Raw genomic sequence first — 6,000 nt, 5'->3', positions numbered from 1 at the left:
AGACTATATATTTTTCCCTTTAAATTTACTCATAGTCTTTTCCATAAGAAGAAATATTTTCCTTTGTAAGAAAATATGTATCTGATGATAGAAACTTTTCCTCACCTCACTTAAAAATAACACAGAGTACTTATTTCAGATTAGTCCTTATTTAAAAGAGTTTAGAAATCTTAGAAATGTGTAAATCTTTTAGAAATACATCTTGTATCCCCTTTAATTTGATCTCGCACCCAAAGCAAGAATCATACCCCTAGACCAACGAGCCACCTTAATTCGATCTCATCTTTTTACCCTTAATGTATGTGAGTAGAGCCTCATTCTAAATAGCCCCCTCCCAACAAACCAAAGACAAGAACAAAAGAGCACTCAGGCTGAGTTTAGGGCTCAGAAATTTGAGTCAGCCAATTTTCTCAAAGATATGTCAGTGTAGACTCAGACATACACTCAATTGGAAAGAGGCAAAAGTTGTAGATGTAAGGCAGGATCCAGGAGAGAAATTCTTGTGCTATAAATCTACATCATATGGAAAGAACCACTAGAAGTGAAGGAGAAATTGTAGCAAAAGGGGAACAGGTGGTTGGAGAAATTCCTGCTCAACCCCCAGGCCTTAGAAAAGACAGGAGGGGCTCTGCTTCCCACTGGGCCAAGGTTGTCAGGTCAGTACCTATTCTGGGTGGATGCCTGCTGTCCAGAGATCTGATACAGGAGCATCTACACCAGAGACAATGGCAAGGGTCTTTTTGTTTTTTGGCTGCACCACAGGGCTTGCAGAATCTTAGTTCCCCCAACCAGAATTGAAGCCAGAATCCTGCAGTGAAAGCACTGAGTCCTAACCACTGGACCACAGGGAACTCCCAAGGGTCGTTTTCAAAGGTGCCAGCATGTACTTTTTTTTTTTTTTTTTTTTTTTTTTTTTGCGGTACGCGGGCCTCTCACTGTTCTGGCCTCTCCCGTTGTGGAGCACAGGCTCTGGACGCGCAGGCTCAGCGGCCATGGCTCACGGGCCCAGCCGCTCCGCGGCATATGGGATCCTCCCGGACCGGGGCACAAACCCGTATCCCCTGCATCAGCAGGCGGACTCTCAACCACTGCGCCACCAGGGAGGCCCAGCATGTACTTTTATACTATACTTCCTTCATTCATTCAGTAGGTCTCATGACCTATTTATACAGGTGGTCTGTATGATAAAAAACATGTTGAGGACTTGAGAAAACCACATTATTTCAAAGTCAATTTCTTGTGAGGATTTTCTTCCAGATATTCTGTAGGAAGAAGCCTGCTGGTACAGCCCAGGAATGATTGGCAAACCAATAATAATGCTCTGAATTTTTTTTCCAAAGAGAAGAAAAATATCTCATCAGAGAGAAGTTTGAAGGCTTAAAACAAATGTCGTACAATATTATCAGATCCTGTGTAAGACCAGACTTTTGATGAGCGGAGTCCTGAGAAATATGCCGAAGAGGTCTAAGCGCTGAACCTGACAGAAAGTTGAAGACTCTCTTACACAGTCTCAGGAAAGAGGAGCAAAACCTGCTGAGAAGTTTACTCAGGCCGAATGGTGATGGGGAGTGAAGACAGGAGAAGGCAGTCTGATTTCCTCCCGTCTAACCAGCGACTGTTGGAATATTTGCCATTAACACATTCTATGTTTCAGATTAAGAAATGGGATCTCAAGAATTAAATTGTCTTAAAGCATTTAAACCAGTGGTTCTCAGCTGGGGATGGTTTGGGCCCTTCCTCTCACTGCCCCTACCAGGGGCCATTTGGCAGTGTCTGGACACATCTTGATGGTCACAGCTGGGGGCGGGGTGCTACTGGCATGTAGTGGGTTGGGTGCTAGGGATGTGGCTGATCCTCCTACAGGGCACAGGGCAGCCCCTGCCATAGAAAATATCTGGGCTGAAATGTTAATAGGGTGGAAACACAGTCTAAACTATTTGGAAGGAAATGGATTTTAAATTTATATGTAAATTATATACAATTTGTATGTATATGACAAATATATTAGTAATTATATATGTATATATTTATGAATAAGTTTATAAATATATATACATATGTATGCATATGAAAAAGAAAGGCAACACTAGGTTAGAAAGCTAAACTGATGACAGTAAGGGGTCAATGTGCCTGGCCCCACGTGACCTCAGACAGCCCTCTGAGCCTCAGTTTCCTCATCGGTAACAGTGTGATAAAAATAATGTCTGCTTCATGGGCTCGAGGTATTGTACAACATGGGGAACATAGCCAATATTTTATAATAATGGTAAATAGTAAGTAACATTTAAAAATTGTATACAAGTTGAAAATTAAAAAATATAATGTCTACTGCAGAGTTTCCAAGAGTATTAAATAATGTAAAATGCTTATCTTGGTGTTTTGTGCATAATAAACCCTGAATAAATATTTGCTCTTATTTTGCAGTTTTTAGCATTGCACCTGAGTCATTATGTGGAAATGAACCTAAACTTGGCGTTCAGAAAAATCATGTATTAACATGGGATCTTTGGGGTTGATTAAAATAAATATATAAAATACAATTCTCAATAAGAACTCTTGTTTTCTCTAGTCCTTGTCGCAAACTGTAAAGGGTGCAAAGGTGGTATCTGTTGGGAAAATTCCAACTGGAAGAGCAGGAGAGGTTATGAAAATCAGCTTCTCACCTTGTGGAAGGACCCACCTCCATTGTAACAGACTCTGAGATCTCCAGGGAGGACCCCTCATGAGCTAGGAGAATAACCACTAAACCCACATTCACCGTGAAGCAAGTCACTTCTTGAGTGCTTCCAAGGAAAAGGAACTTACCTCCGTGACAAGTCTCATCTCTCACCACTTCCCCTAGCAGAGTTTAAAATTTTTAAATGGCCTTTTGGAGCTTTCTTGGCTGTGGTTTATGCAAGAATGTTCCAAGAACCTAACTAATGGCCCTGGCCAGTTGAGTCACTGGCTGTGATCAGGAGGCATCGTTCTGCCTACAAACGAAAAGGAAGGCGTGAAGCGATTGGAGCCACACACTTTCCTGACACCCTCTGTCTGGAGTGGAACCTGACTCCGCTGAGACTTGCCCAGGAAACGTCGTGTGAGCTCGGATACCTGGCTGCCTGTGATTCAGTGTCTGAATTTTCACTGAAGGGGTGTCAGCGACCGATGCATGGAGAGGCAGTGGGCTCGCTTCTCTGTAATCACTGTGTGGAATTACTTGGAGGAGAGTTTTATGTTCCCCAGGACCCCAGACAACTCCCTGGGGACACTGGGGATGCTCCCAAAAGAGCAGCCGTGTGGAGATGTCACTAATTTAACAGAAGTGACCCAGTCTCACACCAAGATCTCCCTCTGTTTCCTGACTGAGCTGAAATCACAAATCAAACAATTAAAAGTGAGCTTCAAAGCTTCTGAAGAGCCTGGGAATCTCTGCATTAGAGTCCTTCCAGGTCTGTTTGCCTGGATCACCTCTAAGTTTTGCTCTTTAGACAGACATACAGATGGATGCTTGTGCCGATCTGTCCTGCAGTCCCAGGGTCATCCCCTGAGGCTACTGTCAACAACTCCTGAGGCATCTAGAGCGAGAGGGTCTGCAGCTCCCAGACACCCGCATTTCTCTGGGTAGCAAAAGCTCCTCAGAGTCCTGGAAATTGGTTCTTAAATGCTGCCTTTGGGAGAGGAGGCAATTCTGCAAAAGTAGAAAATGAAGGAAAACTATGACCTTGAGTTTTCATACACCATATACAAGGTTTTTCACTTCTATAGCGGAAGGGGGGTCCCATGGAACAGCAGAGCAGAAATCCCCTAACAAAGAATAAAAATCGAATTAGACGAGAAAGATGCACAAACGGAAAAGGCAGCAGCGTCTGTTCTAAGCGCTGCCCACTGGCTCAGCCTGTTTCCTTACCCATGGACATCATTTTCCTGAAAGGGACCTAAAACTGACAGCTGCCCTCAGTCAGGGGGTCAGTCAGGGAAAGTCCTGTTCCTTCCACACAGAATGGGGACGCATCCTTCTTTGTTTTTGCATTTTTTTAAAATTATGAGGTTGAAGTCCCAGATTGAGAGAACAAGTGTTTTTAATTTTTCCTATGAGAGAAATTTCCCCTAAAAATGAGCACAGAATTCTCTAACATCTCGCATGAATAACAACACATATTTACTAAAAAGCGTATCCAGCAGGGGCCACACACAACTTACTTGAAGGTAATTAAGCTTTTGCCACAGTCCCAGAGGTGAGAGAAGGTGCTTATGCTGGGGAGGGCTCAGTGGGCACCTGGCTCAGGCCTCTGGGTGGGATGAGCTAGGCTGGTCCCCATCCTCCCCGGCACTTTCTCCACCTGTGCAGAGCAGCTTCCCACAGCCAAGCACACTCAGGAGCTACCAAGAGGAGCTGGCTTTTTAAACCCACGAACTTGAAGATGGGAAACCTTCGGGGTTGCTTCAGGGTTGCTCAACACTGCCTTCACTGAACTTATCTGTTTTCATGATTCCAATTATTATCTAAGCATAGGGAATCATGTAGAAGATCTGATAAGTAGGTGGAAGGAGATGAAGAGCAGAGAACACCGCTTTTTTCGGGCACAAGAACAGCAGCAGTGACATCAGCAGGAGGCTCCATCCTCTCCCGCGCTGGCTCTTACTGTGGAGGCGCTCGGCGGGTTTGCAGTGCTGGATCACCCAAGACAGGTGTCGCATCAGCACCAGTCTCGTCCTGCCCCTCGACTTTTCCAGGGAGTTAAATGTCTCCCCGGGGTCACTCTTCTTCAGCTGCCCCAGCACCACCAGCCTTTGCCGCCTCACAGCCCTGTGGGCATTGCCTGGGCTACTCTCTCAGTACCTGTGCTCTCCTGGCTCCATAGGGGGACATGGAGAAGGATGCCCACAGCAAACTGACCCTACACGTGGAGGCCAATCTACATGTCCGTGTTGGGGCAACAGTAGGAAGAGTGCTATACACTGAATGCTTGTCTCCCCCCCAGCCCAAATTCCTATGTTGAATCCTAACCCCCAATGTGATGATGTTAAGAGGTGGGGCCTTTGGGAGGTGATGAGGTTATGAGAGTGGAGCCCCCATGATGGGATCAGTGTCCTTATAAAGAGACCCCAGAGAGCCCCCTCAACCCTTCCTCCAGGTGAGGATAGCGAGAAAATGCCATCTATGAACCAGGAAGAGGGTTCTCGTCAGACGTTGACTCAGCTGGCACCTTGATCTTGGATTCCCAGCCTCCAGAACTGTGATAAGTCAATGTCTGTCATTTAAGGCCCCCAGTCTATGGTATACTGTTATGGCAGTCGAAACAGACTAAGGCAAAGACAAAATCCCCTGTGTGTTTTAAGGCAGGACTCATAGGTAGGATCTTACTTAAGGGTAGGTGGGGGTACTTGAGTGGTCCCAGGGAAGAGCCCTGTGTGTTCTGCCCAAACCCAGGTCCCAGCCTCCTCCTCCATACATGGCCTGCTTCTGGGCTCTGGAAACCACAGAAATGTGGGTCCTTCACAGGCAGGGTGGTCTCAGGTCAGTTTCTTTACTTCTCTGCAACGTGTTCTCCTTATGTGCGTAATGACACCTACGTCAGGGGGACTTGTATGTGTTTACTGAGGGAAATAAGTGTGGATTTTCTCTCCATCCCTATACTTATCTCTTGCACCACAGATAGATGAACATTTCTAAAGCACCTATTTTGTCGCGTCGCTCTCCTTCTCAAAAACATCAAGGACCACCCCCATCCCTTTGCCACCATCATTTCCACCAGGACAGAGCTAAGATGTCATTGACTGCAGAGACCTCAAGGGGTCATCAGAAATCATCCTGTAGATGAAGGAAGTAGCTCAAAATCTCCAACGAGGGGCCCACAGACCTCTGTAAGTCAGTTCTCATGTTATTTTACCCAAACTGGTCCGCCCCACTCTGCCCCAGTGAACTTTCTTCTCTAGCTAATACTCTTTCTCATGGCCTTAGATATATCTGGACAACCCCTCAAGTACAAGCCACAGGAAAACTGTCTCCCTGCTCCT

Source organism: Hyperoodon ampullatus (genome assembly GCF_949752795.1).
Source record: "Hyperoodon ampullatus genome assembly, chromosome: 3".
Lineage (NCBI taxonomy): Eukaryota > Metazoa > Chordata > Mammalia > Artiodactyla > Ziphiidae > Hyperoodon > Hyperoodon ampullatus.
This window is presented reverse-complemented; position numbering follows the sequence as displayed.